This window comes from Barbus barbus (genome assembly GCF_936440315.1).
Source record: "Barbus barbus genome assembly, chromosome: 39".
Taxonomy (NCBI): domain Eukaryota; kingdom Metazoa; phylum Chordata; class Actinopteri; order Cypriniformes; family Cyprinidae; genus Barbus; species Barbus barbus.
Window position 1 is genome coordinate 2,642,732 of NC_136717.1, and position 24,464 is coordinate 2,667,195.

The 24,464-nt window shown below is 41.6% G+C and overlaps 1 protein-coding gene and 1 long non-coding RNA gene across 2 annotated transcripts in view; one reads left to right on the forward strand and one right to left on the reverse strand.

Annotated features, from left to right (window-relative positions):
• The window catches only part of LOC306858855 (NLR family CARD domain-containing protein 3-like), a gene marked incomplete at its 3' end in the record, with an annotated part of 55,875 nt that extends 37,632 nt beyond the window's left edge, over positions 1–18,243 (reverse strand). The window contains exon 1 of the mRNA XM_079399623.1: positions 18,019–18,243. The remainder of the gene's footprint in view (positions 1–18,018) is intronic.
• Positions 1–24,464, forward strand: part of LOC306858963 — a 1,377,007-nt gene that overhangs the window by 1,240,872 nt on the left and 111,671 nt on the right. The window lies entirely within an intron of this gene.

A 24,464-nucleotide genomic window follows, 5' to 3' on the forward strand; every position in this document is an offset into this window, starting at 1 on the left:
ATTTTGCATACGCACAAAACTTTTCAGATTTAGAAAAGCATGCATACACCAGAACATGCGCAAAAATTCCTTTATAAATCCCAGTCAGGGGAAGATTGTGCGTACGTGCATCTCCACCCTGACTCCTCCCCAAAATAACCATATATGGAGCTTACAACGCCTAATTTTACGATGCATAATCTCATCTGCATATCATTTCCATGCATATTTCCATCCACGTGACACTATGTTTAACACCGTCAAAGGTACAAGACGTTAAGGTAATATGAGCCATTTGTGCCACATTAATTTTTATAGCCAAAATCATCCAGAATGTTTTAGAATATATCAAAATATCCATAAATACAAAACTGTTTAGTTCTCAGATAAATGGCCTATTTTAGAATATACTTGACCTCATTCTTTCTACTGGCCAAATAGTATTTCAATTGTTTTAAACAACTCAAATAAAATAAAATTTATGTACTTTTGCTGAAAAGGTGAACAACTTTTAGCTATTTTTATTGGAAACAGGTAAGCCGTTTATTGCAGTGTAAATACAATTTTCTGACTCGCACGTCAGACAAAAAGGAAACAGGCAAATCTTACCTTCCCCCCAAGTTTTATCCTTCAAATACAGTTGTATTTTTCATAATGTTGTGGAGATGCCTTCACATGACATCAACACTTCTATGCAGCTGCGGCTGTACAGTAGCTATTATTCAAACCGGACAATGGACCATTCGACCACCGAATCCCAGCAGTGTCCGCTATAATATCGAAGTAAGTGTGCATCATTGATCATTGTTCTCGCTAAAAAAAATTCTCATAACATGAGATCCACAGTTTAGTTTAAATATATGAATTATTATAGCACTCATCGCTGTCATTAAAACATTGCATGCCACAGGAAAAGTGATCAACTACAAATATGTCTAAATTCATATAATTTTAGTTTAACTTCTGTGTAATTACTTTATGTAATTTCAGTGCTTATCTCCATTGATGAGAGTGGAATAGGCTATTTAATGTAAATGTGCATATCGAAATACGCGGACGCACTCGTACGCACAGTCAAGGGCATCCGTACGGTGCACACATATATACGCCAAATTTATTTTTTATAAATCCAGATATCTGCTTGGAAAACAGCAATGTTTATAAATGAGGCCCCAGGTGTGTTAAATTTGGTGTTATCGCTCTCACCCTCTCATACTGGTCACTGGAAGTTCAACATGGCACCTCATGGCAAAGAACTCTCTGACGATTTGAAAAAAGAATTGTTGCTCTACATAAAGATGGCGTAGGCTATAAGAAGATTGCCAAGACCCTGAAACTGAGCTGCAGCTCGTCGAAGCAGTGTATTGATTCTTCTGGTTATGTATATTTTTCAATGTACTGTAATCACCTAGTTGAATAAACGCCTTTTAAAATGAGCATCTGCAGGATGATTTTAAAATCCGATCATTTTCAGAGACAGGTGAAGAGATATTCTGATGATTACTGTACACAGAATTTTCCAAACTCAACGGATCTTGTAGTTTTAATCCAACGTAAGCCGATCTGAGAAAGCCGTGGCTCATAAACACTGGGTCCTAACATACACCTGGTGCAATACGGTGCCAGGCGTGACGCAAGTGTTTTTTGCTAGTTTCAGCCCAACGCAGTTATCATTTTCACATCCTGTGCCACGTTGTTTAAATAGCAAATGCATTTGCACCGATGTGTGCACCCATGGGCGTGCTGGTCTGAAAACGAAGTTTGTTCAGGCACATTGTTTTGAGGCAGCTGAAATAGACTGTGACCAAATAAACCTTGCCTTAAATCAATGTTTTTTTTTTTGCATTATTATTTTTTTTTTTGTTATTAATATGTGCGTTAGTAATATGTGCCTATAGGCAATGTGCATACATTCTACTTATTACACACACAGCAGCACACAAACATGCCAAATATTAAAAATTAAAGGATTACAATGTAAAAGATTATTACTGTGTAGGCTACATAAATATAAAAATGCCTATGTGTAATAATGGATAGTCACTGTATGTATCAGAATTATGTTACCTATTTGCTTGCGCACGAGCAGCTCCGTTTACTCTCTGGAGACACGTTCAGTCTTTGCTCTTGCAAATTCCGCCATGTAAATAGTGAATCCGCCATAGCGTGAGCGAAACTGGCTCTTAAAGGGAATGGGAGATAAGACTCTGATTGGTTTATTGCACGTTGTGCTCCAAACACACCCATTACTCCTGCGCCTTGCGCTTTAGACCATGCACTTAGAACGTTAAAATAGGGCCCACCGTGTCAGTGCTCATTTAAATAGTGACTGCAGTGCTGCAGTGTGTGTGAGACCTGAAGAACATATACTGTATATTAAACTTTATAACATTTTTGTCATTATTCTGTCAGTTTTCACAGTAATTTCACTGTTACATTTCTTTAAGCCCGGTACACAGCAAGCCGACGGTCGGCCATCGGCTAATGTCAGGCCGTCAGGGAGCATCCGCCGGGCTAGTTTGTTTGGTGTGTTCCACTCATCAGCTCTCGTTGGGCTCACGTCAGTGGTAGTTTGCCCGATTCAAAATGTTGAATCGCCATCAGGCCGTCGCAGCCGTCCACTGCTTCACTTGCCAGATACTGGAAGTGTGATAAAGGTCTATAGGTCCCCTTTAACTAGTTGCTTAATAGCATGCATATTACTAGCATATTGCCTTATTCTGCATGACTAGAATAGATCCCTAAATCCTACCTTATACATAAACTTGACAACTACCTTACTAACTATTAATAAGCAGCAGTTTATTTAGGTAAAAGTTGTAGTTAATAGTTAATTAACACTAGAACTACCAAGGCAGTCATTTGGACTGTTTTTAAATGTATAAAGTTTGTTAAAAATTTAATAACTTTATGTAATAAATCCCACGTTACTATAATTCCTAGTCTTTTCTTAAATGTGTCTATATTTCATACTAACATTGTTATTTTATTACAATTATAAAATTCAAAAAAGTTATTAGTATTTCTACCTTGAATGGCCAAAGTGGTCAAATTGACCATTCGCATTACAGACGTCGTATAATTTCAACTTTTGTGACTTTTTCCCATGGTTGAAAATGTTCATCTCTGTTGCCTAGCAACTTTTGTCCTAGTCCTTTTTATATTATTTTCATAAGCTAAAAATTTCTTTCGTAAAAAAAGCCGGATGGACACCTCCAATTCGACAACTGCTGCCATTCAACCAGCCAGCAGGTATGTTAGGCTGATCCTATGAAGACTATAGCCTGGGTGTTATCAATAATAGCCTACTTCAGTGTTCTGACAAAATAGCCATCATCATCATCATTATTATTATTATTATTAAGCTAGTGTATTGCTATAGCTAATGCATATAAGCTAGCCAATTTTTGCCCTGACAAGATTGACATTGTGGAGTAAAACAAACTAATTAGGCAATTATTTTTTTTTTTGCGATAGTGACAATGTTTATATTGATTGTTGATACTGTCATAACAAATCAATTTATTCATGGATTTTGATTATAGTGGTAGTTGCATAGAATTGTTTCCGATTCGTGTGATCCAAACATTTCCAATAACTCCAGAGCACTGTAAAGTACAAAAGTCAAAATGTATTGAAAAAAGATGTGTAATCATTTCCAAAATTCACGTTTTATCCACCGAAATATTCGGCTTTAGTTCATATATTTTGGCATTTAGACTTTCAAATACACTGCGGTGAAAAAACTTTGGTCTCCCACTTGCCGGACACAAGCGAAGCACGCACCTTCGGGAGTGGTCTAATCACTCGTACACAATTATAGGCTATATTACAAAAAGACTATTTTTTTAGGGTGATGACTTCATAAAATATGACGACAGACATTCAGAGCTTTATGTAGAAGCTTTGCATGTAAATATGACATGGCATTCAGCTCAGTCTAGTATGAACAGTCAGATTCTAGTAGTTAAAGAATTCCAGTAGTTGTAGTGTTAATAGAGAGATTTGGTCCCCAAACTAAAAAAAGGCTGTTATTTATTTGCTTTATTACAAATCAAACTGGCCTTAAAGTTTAATCAGGATCCAAAGAAAGATAGTACACACATTTCTCCTCATTTATTATTATTATCAGATTGTATAATTCCAAGATTTAAAGCAAAAACTGAATGATCTGACTTAAAGGGGTCATATGATGCAATTTCATGTTTTCCTTTCTCTTTGGAGTGTTACAAGATGTTTGTGCATATATAAGATCTGTATAGTTGCAAAGATTAAAGTCTCAAACCCAAAGAGATATTCTTTATAAAAGTTAAGAGACTGCCACGCCCTCCTAAAACGGCTCATTCAAACACACCCCCACATGTCTATGTCACAGTGTGGGAAGATTTGCATAACACCGCGCAAACGTATACGCAATGAAAGAAGGCTTAACTTTTATTCTCGCTGTTGTATTGTTGTTGTCGCCGCCATGTCATGGAGACGCTGTGTGTTTCGTTGTGAAAGCTAAAGTACTTTGTTTGGCCTTCCAAATGAGTACACAACCAGAAATCAGTGGTTATATTTACAACACTGTTCCAGAACAGTACAACACAAATATTCGAGTGTGTGCAGTGCATTTTACGGAGGACTATTTCCTGAACCTGGGAGAGAGTAGCCTACAATGTGAACACTATAAAGTGGGGCAATTCCAACGTCACAAGGACAGTCTGCTGCTTCTGACTAACAGTCTGTAAGTATGTTTCGATATTTAAAGAATTTGCCACTGATTATTCAAACGCGAGTTTTGAGCTGTGTAGAGTAGTGCTTGTTTGGCATTTCTACAAACACAAATGTAGACATGGTGTTATGTTTAAGCGGCATGGCACAACGCATAAAAAGACTGTATGAGTCATTATAATCAGTAATTATGTCCTCACTGAATGCAACGAATGCCTCATTTATAATGGGTTTTATTGTTTTAGTCTCATCTCACCGGGACACTGCATCACAACATGGTAACGGGCGTAACATTTCCATCACATGCTTGCAGTATTCAGCTAATCACAACGCTAGCTGGCCAATCAGAGCATAAAGTATTTTCCCTGCTCTCCTTTTTGCATCCGTCTTTATTGTGTCCTGGCCTCTGTTAACATTCTCTTTACATATATCCAACCTTATTGGCAGAGGCTATTTACACTAACTTCGTCCGTTTTTGGGCTAGACGTAGCACTGAACCCAAGTTTGAATCCACCTTTTGCCAAACTCATTCTTTCTTTTCACATCACATATCACATTGGAAAGGCATTTATTTTCAATAAAAATGAAGGAAATAATTGAAAAGAGGAAAATAAAGTACCTCTACCACTATTTGCACTTAGTGTAAATAGCATGTATCGCTAAAAAATATGGGTAATGCTTTACTTAAAGCCTTTATGTAAGATTTTCATTCAGTCTTTCACTCCGAGTCACATCGCTGACCGACGAATTGGGATCTCGCTTAGAGAGACTAATCCACTTTGAGTGTAAACTAAACAAAGCAATGCACATTGACATGCGATGATTGCATCCAGCTGCCACTGATGGCAGTGAAAGTATAACTACGCAGCAGGTGCAACACATACTCAGTTTTTCGCTTTAGAGCCGAGCGATCACATCGTTTTGCTCCTGACTACTCTATTGAGAGAAAAAGATTGAACTAGGGTTATGACAGTGAGGACATTAAGGACGCTAAGGTGGCGTTCGTGGATGAGTCATGTTCTCATTGCGGGAAGATGATCATCTCGGAGTTGCACTGTGGAGAAGCTGCCTCTGCCTTACATGCTAAGGCGTTACTGCAGGTTCTTCAGACTAGCACTGAGGGACCTGCACGAGGGTTGTCACGATCTAAAAGTTCGACGGGCAAACCAGAGAGAGAGGGAACTGCTCTTCAAGATATGGTGAATGCACCTCTCCCTCCCCTGGAAGAGGGCCGGGTGGAGAATCATTTGTTTCCAAGAAATTCATCATAAGAGCATTGTTGCGTTTACTACGTCATGGGTGTTTAGCGGCAATGTAACACAGGTTAAGAGGTGGGAGGTTCATTTACCTGATTGGAGCACGGGCCAGTCAAGAGTTGAAACGTGGACCAGTAAAATCCCAAAACAGTGTGTTAAAATCCAGTAATGAATGAGCACGGGCTATAAGCGGGAGCGAGTACTAGTTTTGGCATGTTGTCTCGTCAGGAGAGATGCGCCACCGGTAAGCTGCTGTTTTATCCATTGAGCTGCGGTTTAAGTTTGTTTGTCTGTTTACGCTGCCGCTGTGCTGTCGTTGTGTATGTGCGCGGTTTGTATGCTTGATAACTGTTATTTTGGTTACGCTGATAAAACCTTGTTTGCGGTCTGATGGTTAACGTTGTCGGCTCAATAGTATCCGTGGCTATATTCCAGTAAATGTTTGAAATTGGAGCGTTTCACTGTCACACGAGTTATTTCCTGTTTGCGGTGCTGGATGGGTAATGTAGTTAATCGCTCTACATTGGTAATGGATTGCTATGCTCAGCATTGCTACTTAAAATTACACTCACTGTCTTTCACTTTAGGCCAACATACTGAGAACACATTTGTGGTTTTGGGTTATTGGTTTAATGTGTAACATTGACATTCATGTACATTTGGTGTGTGTGAAATTGTTGCATTTCTGTGTTTAGATGTATGTGCTTTGCTTAGTCATTCAGTTTAAACACTAAGTATATTTATAATATTAAATAATGACTATATTTGGAATTTATATTTTAATATTATTCAGATTTTATGGTATATTATGTATGTGGCTATCAATATTGTTGTTTACACCATAGCTTTTCTATTTCTACAGGTTTATAACCTGCTATTTGTGGACTAATCAACTGTATGTGAAAAAATTAAGAAGAGTAAATAAAAAACCACAATGAGTCATAACAACGTGTCCTCTCCTGACGCCCCGTTCGGTGGGGAGATTCTTATAGAACCGAACAGTTATAAACCGGGCCCCACTGCACTGGATTGAGTGCAGTAAAAAACAGCCACGAACTGCTTCATTAAGGAAGCTCAATCAACCCAGGATTAGCTGGCCTCTCACTTCTGACTGACCCCAAGTTTATCATCAAGTTTATCACCAATCAAACTGCCCGTTGATCAAGGATAAAAGAGTGTGTATACACATTGGCAGTGACAGCTCTCCAGTCAACATAAAGGGAGTAACAATGACAGACTTGGAAAAGCTTAAAAGTGTGCGATCAAGAGCACAGGCTTCATTCACCAAAAGGGCTCATACTCTCACTAAACCGGGACTCTTGGAACCGACTGAAGTTCTCAGGGAATGGAAAATTTCCAGGACAGACCTTTCTAAGGTCACAGATGCGGGACATGAGTATGCTGAAGCCCTGAGGGAATCAACGGATGAAGAGGTCATAGCATCTGCAAACCAAATTGATGAAAAGACAGCAGAGTGTGAGAACAGGTTCCTCGAGGTAAAGAGAGTCACCCAGGAAACCTTTTGGACCAGCTACGCAGAGGAGGCGTTTATTAAGCAGGCTAAAACAGCTGATTCGGCCATCACTCAGGCAGAGGAAGAGGAAGTTAACCCTCGGAAGTCAATCAAAGACCGCAGGCTAAGGAATAGAGGTCTTGAAAGAGAGGTCGCTGAACTCGGAGAAATGCTGGTAGAGTGGAAGGAGTTGGTTCCTGGTCCGAAAGAATTAGATCTCAGGATACGCCACAAGACACTAAAGAAGAGGGTCCTGGCGTTGTCTGACAAACTGGAGGAGGATGAAGCAGACCAAGTAAAGGGTAGAGAAAGAAACCTGGGAGATGATGGCAGCACGGTTGGTGATCCGATACAAGGTGCTTCTTTCCTCTCTCTCCCTGACAGGTCTGCTGATCTCAAGCTGAAGCCCAAAACGTACACGGGGTCATTGAACATGATTACCCGGCCCCTCTTACAGCAAAGCAGCCCTGAAAGGACCAAAGGAAACCCTAATCTCAAGCCTCAAATCAGCCTTGAAAGAGCACGGCTACCCACTTTTTCTGGTGACATGAGGGACTATTACCGCTGGAAGACTGAGTGGGAGGACCTACAAGAATTGGGTAACCCACAAGGTGTGGAATGTATAAAAAAGTTCCACTTATTAAATAGTCTTCACGAAAAGGTCAAGAAGGATCTCGTCCTATCTAGCTGTGGGTCCGCCGACGATATGTTCAGGCTGCTGGACAGCAAATACGGGAACAGAGCAAAAATAGTCCTAATGATCACCAACGAGGTCCAGTCTCTTCCCCCCGTCAAAGGAAACAATCCAAGAAGAACCATTGAATTGATCCAGGCTGTGGAAAGGGCACTGTGCAACCTCCAGATTCTTGGTGAAGAGGACGCCGTGAAGAACCGTGTTGTTGCCCAGTCTCTTGAAAGCAAGCTTCCCAGTTCACTCAAGAAGGAGTGGATTATACACAAAACTGACCCGGTAAACAGGTTCTCTCCACTGTATCATTTTGATTGCCTCCTAGGATTCTTGAAGAAGCAGGAAGAGATTCTTGAAGAGCTGGATCAGTTGGAGTCAATTCCTGCAGATAAAGGCCCTGTGGAAAAGGGTGCTGCAGACTACCCAGACAAGAGAGGGAGGAAGGCTTTCACTAAATCCACAGCAGGTCAGAAGGACGACTATCCCAGCTGTACTGTCTGTGAAGATGACTCCCATGCTGGCAGGCTATTTGCGTGCAAGGTCTTTAGAGAGCAAGATCTCTTAAAAAAAAGGGCCCATTTGAAGAAGCTAGGGTTGTGCTCCAAGTGTTTGCGGCACCACCCCAAGGATGGGAAGGGATGCACACCCAGATACCTCTGCCCAAAAGTAGACTGTCGGAAAGGAGGGGTGTCGGACCACAATTACCTTCTGTGTCCTAAGCCACCGACTCCAAAGAAGGACAGCAGTAGTGAGGAGCAGAGCACCATAAAAATTGGAGTAAAGAAACTTGGTCTAACCAACAAACAAGAAGAGTTCCTGGCAGAGCTTACTCCAGAACAAAGGGAGAAATACAAGAATGCGTTCTCAAACAAAATATCATCAACTGTATGCGCCAAGGCTGGAGATAGATTGCAAGAACATCCAGTGGTGATGATGCTGACGGAAGTGACGACAAACTCGGGTTGCCTTATTGGTTCCCTAATCGACCTTGCATCTGACACCAATTATATCACCAATGAAACGGCCGATCGCCTTGGACTGTGCGGTGAGAACATCAGGCTTATAGTCCATGGAGTCGGGGGGATGAAGAAGACTGTCCTGACCAAAAGATATTCCCTGCGGCTAAAGGTGAAGACATCCAAGGGAAAAGTGGCAGAGCACAAAATTCTCTGCTATGGCCTGGAAAACATCGCGGAGGTGACTCAATTAGTCACTGCCGAGCAATTGCAGAAGTTCTTCCCCAATGTACCCAGAGACGAACTGGTCCGTCCCACAAAGATTGACCTCCTTATCAGTCATCGGGAAGGTCGTCTTGTTCCCCAGCCAATCAAGATTGTGGGAGACCTCGTTCTCTGGGATGGCCCGCTGGGAAAGACTGTTGGGGGAACCCATCCCGATCTCATTGAGACAGTCGATTTGGCCGTGTACCGCTCTGAAACTCACCTTGCAAGGACCATGAGATCAGCCTCGATGGCGTATAAAGAGACCATCATACCTCAAGAAGAGGAAGGAAATGCGCTTGTCCGGAGCACTGCAACCACCAACAAAGAGGTCTTCGAGTGGTTCAGGTGGGACAGCATCGGAGCTGCGTGCAGTCCTCAATGTGGCGGCTGCAAGTGTGGCAGGTGCCCCCCTGGAGGAAAAGAAATGACCCTCAAGGAAGAGCGGGACCTGGAAAAGATAAAAGAATGCCTAACATACGTGCTGGCGGACAAACACAGCAACTCTCCCCACTGGGACACAGCTTATCCCTGGAAGACAGACCTCACAACACTGCCAGACAATCGGCAGGCAGTGGAGGCAACCTTCAGAAACACGGAGAAACGTCTGGAGAAGGAACCTGTGTGGAAGGCTGCATATAAAGAACAAATACATGAAATGGTTTTAAGAGGGGCTGCTGCAAAACTCACAAGGGAGGAAATTAACAACTGGGAAGGACCTAAATGGTACATCAGCCATCTGGTTGCACCGAACCCACACTCCTCCTCAACTCCTGTGAGAATTGTGTGGAATAGTAGCCAAGAGTTCCGAGGCATAAGTCTAAATGATCTCCTTCACAAGGGTCCCGATGTACTCAATCCCATCAGAGGTGTCCTTTTGAGGTTCAGGAGTGGACTCCATGCCGCACTGGGTGATGTAAAAAAGATGTATAACTCAGTGTGGCTGAAAGATGATGAAGTTCACCTCCACCGCTTTCTCTGGAGAGACAACCCTGAGGACAACATTGAGGTGTTTGCAGTTGTCAGAGTTAATATCGGTGATAAACCCGCAGGATGTATCGCCCAAGTTGCAATGAAGGAGACGGCCAACCTTCCTCAGTTTGCTGACATGATTGAAGAACGGCGAGCTCTGACTGAGGACAGCTATGTGGATGACATCCTGACCTCACACGATGACCTCAGGACGCTGGAAAGGATCACTAAAGGGGTGGAGGAGATTTTGAAAGAGGGAGGCTTCTTCCTCAAACCGTGGGTTCTGTCACGTCAAAGTGGGAGGAGTGGAGCCCCTCCTGAAACAACTGTACCTAGGACCCTGGTACTGCCCAACCAAATGAATGATGGGGAGAACAAAGCACTTGGGGTCGGTTACGAACCTGAGACAGACAAGCTTCGGTTGCTGACTTCTATAAACTTCTCTAAGAAAAGAGGGAAAATGAGGACAGGATTTAATCTGAGCATAGAGGATGTCAGGGAAGGAACACCAAATCCCCTTACCCGACGCATACTTCTTAGCCAGATTGCCGCATTGTACGACCCGATTGGTCTTGCCTCACCAGCCAAACAGAAGGGAGTGATGTTGGTACGAGAATCATTCCAGGAAGCTGGCAAGGACAATCCATCTAAAGACACATGGGATGCCCCTCTCTCACTAAAACTTCGAGAAGCCGCAATAACGCTCTTTGAAGAAATCGTGCGACTTGGGCAGGTAAGGTTTGAGAGAAGCCTCACGCCGCCTGGAGCCATAGGCCCACCAACAGGGATCACGTTCTCAGATGGAAGCGAATCCTCCTATGGAGCTGTACTCTATCTGCGGTGGGAAACTCGAGACAAAGTTGTAGTGAAGTTGGTGGAATCCAAGGCTAAACTGACCCCTCTCGACCAAAAGGGAGATGTGGTCAAGGCGGAACTCTGTGGTGCGGTCTTCGCTACCCGCCTAAAAAAGTATTTTGAGAAGCACTGCCACATTAAAATCAAGCAATGGATTCACTTTGTGGACAGCCAAACAATCCTGGCAGCCATCCAAAAGGACAGCTACGGCTTCCAGACCTTTTTCGCTAATCGAATCGGTGAGATTCAGAAAGCCGGACATGTGGAAGATTGGAGGTGGATTGAAGGCAGACGAAACATTGCTGACATACTTACCAGAGGTGCAACTCCTGAGGAACTTAACGAAGGGTCAGAGTGGCAGCGAGGCCCTGAGTTCCTGAAATTGCCCAAGACCGACTGGCCTATGAAGATGGCCAGTGAGATTACATCCTCTGCTGCTGGAGATGTGGGAAAACTTCAGCGGAAAGCCTTCTCAGCAGTGGTCATCAGGGCCCAGTCAAAGGAAAGAACTGGCCTCAACGGGCCTGACATCAAGGTGGACCTCAAGCATGGAGTCAACAGGAGACCGACATCGCCAGCTATCCAGGATGCAACATTAGCAGACAGACAGAGAAGGCCCTGGGCAATTGGACTGGTGCGCCTTGTGGAACCTCAACGTTTCAGTTCTCTGTCCAAGCTGTGTGGTTCTATAGCCTGGACTCGACGGGCTGCAGAAACCTGGCTGAGAAGACGCCAGGTACCAGACTCATCAAAGTGGGAGGCAAACCGCTCTATCCTGTCTATTGAGGAGAGAGCACAAGCCTTCCGAGACCTGGTCCTTGCAGCCCAAGATGGTAGTCAGTTCCTGGACTCAACGCTGAACCGCTTGGTGGTCCACAAGAACGAGAGCACAGGAATCCTTCTCTGTGGTGGACGAATCCAGTCCTGGAATGAAGATGGAACAGCTGTTCCTTTAATTCCATTTCATTCATGGCTCGCAACGCTACTGTCAAGAGAAGCTCATAACGAGAACCATGAAGGTGTTGCTGCCACGCTTCTGCGCACCAGGAGGAAAGCATGGATTGTGCAAGGTCGGAGGATAGTAAAGAGAGTTGTAAACGACTGTATTACATGTCGCAAACTAAAAGGGAAGATGTGCCAGCAGAAGATGAGTGATCTGCCGCCAGAACGCTCACAGCGTGCTAACCCATTTGAGTATACTACACTTGACCTCTTCGGCCCCTTCGAAATCAAGGATGCTGTCAAGAAAAGAACAGGGAAAAAAGTCTGGGGCATAGTATTCTGTTGCATGGCATCAAGGGCAGTTCATGCGGACCTCGTTGATGACCAATCATCTGAAAGCTTTCTTCAAACTTACTCTCGCTTTATAGCATTGAGAGGCCATACCAGAAAATTGTGGTCAGATAGGGGAACCAATTTCATTGGAGCAAAATCGGCCCTACAAGACTTGCATAGGTACTTAGCTACCTTACGGGAAGCATCCATAGAGGACAAAGCTGCCAAGAATGGGACAGTGTGGGCATGGAACTTTCATCCAGCTGACGCACCTCATCGTAACGGGGCTGCGGAAGCTGCAGTTAAGCTAATAAAAAGGGCCCTCACTAGCCTCAGAGAGACAACAAACTCACTCACCTGGGGTGAACTCCAAACCCTCTTCTACCAGGCAGCTAACCTCACCAATGAAAGGCCGATTGACGCCAGGGCACAAGAACAAGAAGACTCTATAGAGTATTTGACCCCCAATACCCTGCTTCTCGGGAGGACCAGGCAAGGAGGAGATACAGGAGGAATTGACTTGTGCACCCATCCCTGGCGCCGTCTCAGATCCATCCAGATTGGTGTGGATATGTTCTGGAAGAAGTGGAGTGAACTTGCCGGACCTAACCTATTCGTTCGGCCAAAGTGGCACCGGACCCAAAGAAATGTAGCAATTGGTGACATTGTTTGGATTGCTGATCAAAACGCACTGCGAGGGCAATTCCGGCTCGGACGGATCCAGGCCGTGTACCCTGATAAGAAAGGACTCGTGAGAGACGCAGACGTTAAGATGTGTGCGGGCCTCCCTGCCTCCCTAATAGTTTGGCAACTTAAGAGGAACCCTCAGCAGCTGACTTCAGTCATCCTACGGAGAGACGTGAGGAGGCTGATAGTCCTCATCCCTGTGGAAGACCAGTGACTCCTAGACCTCGTCTCTTCGACCACCAATTCTGTAGGCACTGCCTAAACGCCCAAACCCCGATTCTGAAGGCATTACCTCAGGATACCTCTCCTTTTTTTTCTCTCTCTCTCTTCTCTCCCTTGCATTACATATCCATGCTGCCTTCGCCATCACTTGCACCACCATTCACGAAGAATGAAGAGTACATACCCCATATGACCAAACCTGGCAGAATACCACACCTCTGTCAGGGGAGGTGCCTGAACAGTGACAATGGAGTCCTATTCTTCATGATCAAGAAATGAAAGAAAAAAAAAAAAAATTTTTTTTTTTTTTTTTTTTGTATATTATGCGGTGTAATGTAATGTTTTGTCTGTGACCGCCTTGAATCACATGATCAGTCGGTCAAGTGGGAGGTGTTGCGTTTACTACGTCATGGGTGTTTAGCGGCAATGTAACACAGGTTAAGAGGTGGGAGGTTCATTTACCTGATTGGAGCACGGGCCAGTCAAGAGTTGAAACGTGGACCAGTAAAATCCCAAAACAGTGTGTTAAAATCCAGTAATGAATGAGCACGGGCTATAAGCGGGAGCGAGTACTAGTTTTGGCATGTTGTCTCGTCAGGAGAGATGCGCCACCGGTAAGCTGCTGTTTTATCCATTGAGCTGTGGTTTAAGTTTGTTTGTCTGTTTACGCTGCCGCTGTGCTGTGCTGTCGTTGTGTATGTGCGCGGTTTGTATGCTTGATAACTGTTATTTTGGTTACGCTGATAAAACCTTGTTTGCGGTCTGATGGTTAACGTTGTCGGCTCAATAGTATCCGTGGCTATATTCCAGTAAATGTTTGAAATTGGAGCGTTTCACTGTCACACGAGTTATTTCCTGTTTGCGGTGCTGGATGGGTAATGTAGTTAATTGCTCTACATTGGTAATGGATTGCTATGCTCAGCATTGCTACTTAAAATTACACTCACTGTCTTTCACTTTAGGCCAACATACTGAGAACACATTTGTGGTTTTGGGTTATTGGTTTAATGTGTAACATTGACATTCATGTACATTTGGTGTGTGTGAAATTGTTGCATTTCTGTGTTTAGATGTATGTGCTTTGCTTAGTCATTCAGTTTAAACACTAAGTATATTTATAATATTAAATAATGACTATATTTGGAATTTATATTTTAATATTATTCAGATTTTATGGTATATTATGTATGTGGCTATCAATATTGTTGTTTACACCATAGCTTTTCTATTTCTACAGGTTTATAACCTGCTATTTGTGGACTAATCAACTGTATGTGAAAAAATTAAGAAGAGTAAATAAAAAACCACAATGAGTCATAACAACGTGTCCTCTCCTGACGCCCCGTTCGGTGGGGAGATTCTTATAGAACCGAACAAGCATTTTTCTCTGTCTCTAGGTCCCAAGAGGGCATGGACCAACACCGGACCACACTCATCCTCCTCTCTCATCAGCAGGCACCGTCTTCCAAACCATGGAACCAGGTAAGCGTTGCTTCGAACACTAAGACCTCTCCGCACCACACACTCAGGGCCTTTGGGTCAACTCTCCCCAACGCAGTGGATCTCTTTTCTCGGTATGTAGTTGAATTCGGTCGAACAGACAGCACGCCTCACGCAGGAACGTGCTCAGTTGGTGTTGAACTGCCTGAATATATTCAAGAGCAGCTACAGAGGCTCCTGGGGCATATGGCAGCTGCAGTCACGCTGCTTGGGCTGCTGCATATGAGACTGCTTCAACCCTGGCTCAATGGCTGAGTCCCAAGTTGGGCGTGGCAATGCGCCACTCACTGGGTCCAAGTCTCACCGGCCTGCCGCCAATCCTTTCTCCCGTGGTTAGACCTTGCGTTTCTCCTGGCAGGAGTGCCCCTGGAACAGGTCTCTGGGCATGCTGTGGTTTACATGGATGCATCTACCACTGGCTGGGAGGCCATGTACGAGGGGCATGCAGTGTCGGGGGTTTGGACGAGCCCCCAACTGCACTGGCACATCAACTGCCTAGAGTTGTTAGCAGTACACCTAGCCTTGAACCGTCTCAGACGGTGCTCATGAGGCAAGCACGTGCTGGTCCGCTGGTCAGCCAACAAGGTGGTCTATGCTCCTGTCGCAACTCGCACGCCAACTTCTTTGGAGTCAGAACCATCTGAGATTGCTTCGTACCATTCACATTCCGGGTCTGCACAACTGTACAGCCGACGAGCTGTCACTTGCTGCTCTCCCAGGGGAATGGAGACTACATCCCCAGACGATCCAGCTGATTTGGAGATGTTTTGGAGCCACTCAGGTAGACCTGTTTACCTCTCCACAGACCTCTCACTGCCAGTTGTTTTACTCCCTGACCGAGGGAACACTCGGCACTGCCTGCGGGGCCTGCGTAAATATGCGTTTCCCCCAGTGATCCTTCTCACACAGACGCTGTACAAGATCAGGGAGGACAAAGAGCAGGTCCTGCTTGTGGCACCTTGCTGGCCCACTCGGATCTGGTTCCCAGAACTAATGTTCCTCATGACAGCCCCTTGCCTGGCAGCTATCTCTGAGGAAAGATCTACTGACTACGGACAGGAAAGGTTCAGTAGACTTTTTGCTTTAAAGCCTATCTGTAGCTGGACATACTGTTTTTCCACACAATTCTAAAAACTTCCAAGTTAGTTTTTCTCCATTTGTGCTCAAGATTACGAGTTTCTTTCTTGAGAGAATGGGTATAACTGTTGTACCATGGCACAGTATGTTCTTCTCTAACCTTTTTCAATTTGATGGGGGCAACAGCTTCTAAGGTATTAGACAAGATAGTGCCCATGTTGGTAGTCATTTCGTCTAGTTCATGTGTATTTATAGCTACACAGAGCAGTTGAGATAAATCAGACAGGTTATTTGTGAATCTGTCTTTAGTGGCTGGAACAATATTTCTGCCTGGACGATAACGCAGAGCCATATAGTTAATATCCGTAATACGCAGCATGCACGATACAAGGAAATGGTCAGTAACATCATCACTTTGAGGTATGATATCTACATATCAGGAAGATCAATTCCATGCGTCATAATTAAATCTAGTGTATGATTAAAATTATGATTGGGCCCAGTGACGTTTTGCTTGACTCCAAAAAAGTTTATTAGGTCAGTAAAAGCAAGCCCTAAAGCATCATTTTATATTATCAACGTGAATGATAAAATCTCTGACAATTAGCTCTTTATTAATAGTAACCAATAGGTCTGAGAGGAAAACAAATTCTGCAAATTCTTTTAGAAATCTGTATATGGCCCTGGCGGTCTATACACAGTAGCCAGAGCAAGAGATAGGAGAGATTTCTTTTGCATATCTGACAGTTCAACATTGAGTAGAAGTATTTCGAATGAGTTAAACCTGTATCCTGTTATCTGAGTAACATTGAGAATATCACTATATATTAGGGGTGGCACGGTATATGTATTCGTACCGAACCGTCACGGTACGGGCATCTCGGTTCGGAGCATGAAGCCTTACAACGAATACAGGCAATTCACTCTCAATCCAGAAGGGGGTGCCCGCAGTAATCCAATGCTGTTTGATAACCGCCAGCAGAAGAACAGTGAATGCCACGAGTTTTGCACTTGAAAACAAAGCCCACTAGACAGTGACCATGTACTGATTCTGAACGCTTCTCTCACATAGACTGAAAAAGGAGTATACTTTAAGGCTTGCACACTCATCTATTTGCGAAATGGGGCTTTGTGCTCGTGTATCCTACCTCTCTCATTCAGCACAAATCCAAATATTCCATAATATTTCCATATTTGCGGTGTAACGTATCTGAATGTTAAACTATTATTTATTATGCAAATTATCCCTGCTGTATACAAATGACTGCACCTCCAAAAATCCCTCTGTCAAGCTCCTGAAGTTTGAGGACGACACTACAGTCATCGGCCTCATCAAGGATGGAGACGAGTCTGCTTACAGACAGTAAGTTAAAGAGCTGGCTGTCTTTTGCAGACAGTGTATACTAGTGCTATATTAGAGTTCTTTCAATATAAGAGATATGGTCCTCGCTTTCATGTTTTATGTCAGCTTGATCGCCGAGTCATAAAAAAATGTTTATCTCCATAAAAAAAATGAAAACAGGGTTTAATGGCTGTTAGTTTTGTTTTATGCAGATTAAATTTCCCTTAGAAAATTAACAAATTTATAGTGTCGTCAACTACAGAAAATATAGTGTTACAGTAAAATAAACAAAGTCATGGGTGTATCTATTGTAATTATTTTATAAACTGCACTTTGTGTTTAAAAGTTTCTAGAAGCACATATTCATTTTGAGTAGATGCAAGAAGAAAATTAATGTAGAAGTGTTCCTGACTCAAGATTAAACAAAGAACATAAGTGATATATTCTCCTTATGCATTGCCTTTCATAATAAATATGTGAAATATCTATGACTGTAATACATTTTACATTTCATATTACTTACAGTGTAATACACAACCTATGGAGCAACAAAAGTAGGCTACTTTAAAATTATCATTATATCAATTATATAAAAGTTTGAAAACATGATTGCAGAACATTATAGTGAAACATGTTACAATCTTGTAATCCCTATTTGTCCATATTTAATCATGTTTCTTGAGTGTTTCTTGGTTAAATTAGTATTTTATGCTTACCTACATTAATAAGGAAGTGCCTTTGTTCTCCAGACCTAAAAGACTTGCTTTAATCAAAATGTTCGGCTACTAGACAAGTTCTCAAAATGTCCTTTGTTTCCCATTAGGTACATATAAATTACCACATCAGCAAATAATAACAGTTTTATGGTCAGTTTTTCAAAATGAAAAAGTCTTACGATTAAGTGTAAACACTGCATGTACAACACAACTTCTGCTTTCACTTTCGTTTGGTCAGTAAGGTTGCCAAATCTGTCTGGAAAAAACACCTCATCATCGTCATAGTTTTTATACAGTTTGCTTGTGACAGTGACTACAGACTGTTTTGATCAAACTTCTGGAAACACTTTATAATAATGATCAGGTATAAGTCATTTAAAAGTGTTTTGTTAATGATTAACTAATCATTTAAACATTAATATTAGTACAACAGCTCTTATTGAGTTTGTGGCAAAAAAAAAGTAGGAACATGTTGCTCTGTAATTTTAGTAGATAAATGGCAGATTAATAGATAAAATAATTTTAAGGAGTGATATAGGTCTATAATTTTGACAGTGTTCCCTGTCTTTTTCCCCCTTCGGGATTACGGAAATTATAGCCTCTTTCCATGACGGAGGAATTTTTCCTTCTTTTATGACCCAGTTGAAGGTGTCCATTAGCAATGGCATCAGTTCTTTATTAAAAATGAAGTACCACTCTGAAGGGAATCCATCACTCCCTGGTGCTTTGCCTGACTTTAGTTTACCCATGGCTTGTTGTAACTCCTCTGTGGTTATTTCTGCAGTTAAACTTTTATTTTGTAAATCACCAGTAGAGGGCAGATCTAATGTATTAAGGAATTCTAGTACTTTTGTTCTATCCATTACAGAGGTCTGTTTGTATAGTTTTTCATAATAATTCTTAAAAATACTTTCAATATCTTTTGGATCGTATTTAATTTGATTTGTTTTGGAATTGTGTAATTTAGATTAAATTATTAATTTGTTGCTTTTGCATTTGCCTTGCCAATTATTTAACTGCTCTTTGTTTTAAAAATGTTGCCTACTTCTCTACTTCTAATTGTAATAGGTTGTTCATTTCCTTTCTCAATTCTCCAGTTTGAGCCATCACCTCTTTGTTCACATTAAGTTTATGTTTAAGCTCCAATTGTTTTAAGTAAGTTTTTCATAATGAGCTACCCTTTCTTTTTTAAAAGTGCTTGTGATAGCTATTAATTTTCCTCGAATCACTGCCTTAAGTGCATCCCATAATATGGAGGAGTCCACCTCACTGTTGTTATTTTCCTCTAAATATCTTTTTATTTCCATGCAAATTTGTATAGTTATTTTATTATTTAATATTCCTAAATTTAATTTACACAGCGTGTTTCTTTTTTTTTCTTTCACCCAGAGAGATCCACACATAGATAGCACTGTGATCCGATACGTCTGCTACCCCAATTCGACATTGCTGTATCCTGTATCTGTTTTCCTCTTGTAAGAGAAAGTAATCTATTCTAGAGTATTCAGAATGTGTGGCAGAGTAGTGACAATCCTTCTCTAATGGGTGTAGTAATTTTAGAACTATTATTTTAATTTAGCGTATAATTTCAAAGGTTTTAATGACTTGTCCAGCGAATCGTTAAATTCAGTATATCTTTAACAATTTTGTTTATCTTATTCATGGCCAACGATAAAACAAACCAAATAATACTTAATCAAAATTCATGAGCATAGGTAATTTTAGCATAGGTCAATTTTAGCATAGGTAACGCAATCTTTGGCAAATAGTTTCAGACTTGAAAATCACATAGCACCAGACAGAAGATTTCTTAATAAATCAAAGTTTATTTGCTACTCTACAACACAAACACTGCAGGCAATGAACTTGAAGAAAGCTTAAACTAGCACTCTTTTGCCAGTTACTGAACCTGTCACGTCGTAAAAAGGATCAGGAAGCAGTAGCGAGGGAAACGAGAGCTTTATTAAAAGCCAGACAGAAACACAGGTGGAAACACAGGATGATGGTGATTGACGTAGGAACCTTGATGGACACACAGATGGCTGAAGTGAAGAGATAATCCGTGAGTGCTGAGTGATCCGGAACAGAGACCGCCAACAGGAACAGGAACAGGAAACAGGTGACCCCACTGGAAGACATCAACAACGATCTGGCAACGGATAGAAGAACTGGTGAGTATAAGTAGCTGAGATGATGAGCTGCAGCAGGTGCTGCAAACGAGACACAGCCGAGACAAATCAGCGGTGATGGGCAGGTCACGCCCACAAGCACCTACACACAACATGACAACACTGACACGAGACGAGGAGAAAGCAATGGATTAGTGAACCGTGACAGAACCTTCCTGAGGGAGTTTCAAGCAGAGAACTTGACTATCTTTATTGTTAAGATTACTTCAACCAGTTTCCAGCAGAATTTATTGTTTGATTACTTGCTTTAAGTTGAGTTTGACAGCTGATCGGGTGTTTCCGCGCGGTCTCCGAGGGAACCTCCGACTGATTGGCTGCTGATGTGTCGTCGTCGCGTGATGTCACTGGGGATGCCCTCTTGCAATTGGTTGGTTTCTTTGTGACATGAAGACGCTCGAAGTTCTTCCTTGAGTTCCTTTCGCGTAGCTTTAGACTTTCAAGGGTTTCTTCAGAAGTTTGACTAAGTATTGATAGTTGTTCAATGCTCGGCCAGATGTTAATGGCTGAGAGCGCTTTGGTGTGACTCAATGAGACGAAGCCAAGGTTTTCAAAAAGCGCACGAGCAAGCAGCAAGCAACAGCACACCAAAGTTGGGTATCTGTCTTTATTGAGCTGATTTCAGTCTGCCCCTTTTTCTGTTTGATCCAATCACAAGTGTTTCTGTAGGATGGAGCCCCGCCCCGCATGGCTCAGTTTTCCGTGCGTAAATGAAAAATATATCCTAGCAGATCCCTTTATGTGTTTTAATCATACATTATGATGAGAAAAGTCAACTTTCATCCACACCAAATTATTACTGACACAACTAGCTTTCATTCAAAATTAAACAACAGTTATTTGGCATACACAAAGTACATACCTTAATTTTATATACTACATGGGCTAATGCATCAATTAACATGCTACCTTCTAAATAATCACACCAAGCATATGAAAGACATAAAATAAACACACAACCTAAATATATATTGTCTATATATATATATATATATATATATATATATGTTGCTTTCGGTAGCAGCAACAATTATTATTTGTCTTTCGGAACACCCATAAAGGTCCGATTTTCTTTGTTCTGCCAATAAGAAGAAAAGGCGCGTTTCTCTGCTGGGAGAAACGGGAGGTCATGGGAATGTCACTCCGAATGGAGATCTGGTGATTTTCTTAGCTCGGACGTCCAAAACCATCATCTTTGTTGATACCATCATTGAATTACTGCGTTAAACGATCAGGAGATATCAGGGAGGGTCTGTGCTGGAGCCTTTCCATATGCCACATGCTTTGTACTGTTGATTATGCGACTTTTATTTATGGTAAACCGATCAGGAACAACATTGAAGGTTCTGTTCTAAATCCATTCCAGATGTTCCCTCAAATTTATCCTGGTTTTTAGAGGTCTCCTGAGATAAGGAGATTTAGGGCAGGAAATCGGCCAGCCAGTCAAATGCAGATGCTGGGAGTGGACGTCTTAACTCCTGCTAAGGAATGTGCTGTCTTGAAATTATGCTGTGTGTGTGTCCTGCAAGGCATTACATGGGTGTAGTTCCCTCCAGGAATCTATAAGTCCCATTTTGGTACATATGTGATTCATGAATTTTGATATATATTTTGTGTTTCTTTTATGGCTTGTTGACAAAACAAGTATTACAAATTACAAATTAGTACATATTACAAAGCATATTAAAAAGACAAAATTGCTCTGTTGGCTGTGGAGTCGAGACATTTACAAATATGATTAAAAGATGAATATGAGACAAAACTACAGAATGTGACATTTTATTATTGGGTGAGTCAACACATATGTTTTACCAGCTAAGAAGTTCAGCACTTTTAGAGTTTGATCCCTCTATCTGATGTGAGCATAAGTATTGGAGCAGTTGCCTCTCAGGTCTTTCTAAGTGATCAGCTGTGTCCTGTTGCATTAATTCTTCAGATATTAAAAGCAGGGAATGTGTCGTATCAGTTATATCCATTACTTCTGCATTCTGAATCTTGCATTCGATGATGACACACACAAACCAGGATGAAGATGAGGGAGCTGACTTTGAGAGAAAAGCAAGCAATTTGGATGCTAAAAGAAAAGAGGAAGTCAATTAGAGCTATAGCAAAAACAAAGGACATGGAGAAATCAAGAGTTTGGAAACCACCAGCAACCAACAACGACCTGATCGGCTGAGAAAACAACAGAAGTTGATGACAGACAAATCATAAAAGCTGTGAAAATGAACCCTAAAAGACGTGTCTGTAAAATCACCAACAACTTCCAGAAAGCTGGGGTGATGCTCTGACAATCTACTGTCCTCAGGAGACTTTGACACAGAATTACAGATGCTACACAGCAAGATGCAAACCTCTGACCAGCACCAAAAATAGAAAGACAAGATTAGAGTTTGCAAAAAAGCACAAAGGTGAGCCAGAAGAGTTTTGGAACTGTGTTTATGGACCGATGAGACAAAGATGAACCTTTAACTAAGTGATGGGAAAGAACAAATGTGGAGAAAAAAAGGGAACTGCAAATGATCCCAAGCATACAGCCTCATCTGTAAAGCATGGTGGAGGTGGTGTCATGGCATGGGCGTGCATGGCTGCCTCTGGAACAGGCCCTCTCAACTTTACTGATGACTTAATGTATGATGACAGTAGCAGAATGAATTTGGAAGGGTACAAAACCATCTTTTCTACCAATATTCAAGAAAATGCCACCAGATTCATTGGGAAGTGCTTCATATTGCATCAGGACAATGGCCCAAAACACCCTGCCAGTTCAGTCAAGGAATTTATAAGAGCAAAGAAATGGAAAGCCTTAGATTTCCCAAGTCAATCTCCAGATTTAAATCTGATTGAACATGAATTTCAGCAGCTGAAGAGGAGAGTAAAGAAACTCCCCAAAACAAGCAACAATTGGAATTGGCTGCATTAAAGGCTGGGAAAAGTATTTCAAAGGATGAGAGCAAGAGTCTGGTGATGTCTATGGGTCACAGACTCACTGCTGTGATTGTGCGCAAGGGATCTGCAACTAAATAATAGCTTTTAATCTTTTATATCTGCCTTATGTTCAAATGTCCCAATACTTATGCTCACATCAATGAGTGGGATGAACTCTAAAAGTGCTGTTCTTTTTATTTGGTAAAACATGTATGTGTTGAAACGGCTAATAATAAAATGTGACATTGTGTAGTTTTGTCTCATATTCATCTTTTAATCAATTTTGTCTTTACTGTTCCAATACTTATGGAGGGCACTGTATGTGTCACAGAATGGCCCGTCTTCCCCGTCACTCATCACTATCACCTGTTTATTTCCAATCATCACCATCACCTGCACCTCATTATCACCAGCCACATAAAAGCACTTCCCTCAGCTCACTAGATCGTCCGATCTTGACGTGACGTGACAAGCACTGCAAAGTCCGATATCCGGATTGCTACATGGACCGTCTCTGCTTCCCATAAGCTGAGTATATCTACCTGCAAATAACTTACCTGTCCTTACTTACCTTCTGCCTTGTCCTCTTCCAGTCCTCCTCCTCGTCTGTCCCCGGTGGCTTTGTCGAATCCTCGGATGTCTCTGCCTCTCTGACGCTGCCAAACTCCAGGATCTGTGAAGACAGAGAGACTGATTGTGATTGACATTCCTATTACTTTAACCTCACGAATTGACACTCACCAAGTCCGAAGAATCCGCACGATTGCTGTTTGCTGTTCACCCTGTAAATAAACACCTTGTGATTTCACTTACCTCTGTGTCCGACCCGGTCCGTTACAGTATGTGTAAATACATGTAAATATATTTCAAAATATGTACTGTATGTGTGTGTATTTATATGTACATAATAAATATACAGTGCACACACATGTATGATAATAAAAATAATATTTTAGTATTAAAATAGTAATAGTAAAATTATTAAATTAATATTTATCTTGGTAATGACAATTCTTTATTATTTGTTTAATTTTATAATTGTATTACTTAAATTTATTTTATATATTATTTTACATTATTATTATTTTAATCATTGTAATTATTATTACAACTGTAAAATTACAAAGCGAATATTTATGGCAGTAATGACAATTCTTTACTTATTTAATTTTATAATTAATAATTATATTATTATAAATAATTATTCAGATTGATTAAATAACAATTATAGAAAAGCTAATTTATTATGATAAAAACAATTGCAATTAGATGTTTCCTCAATTTGTTCAGCCTATTTGTTATTAAATAATGCACATACTGTCAAATGTGTGT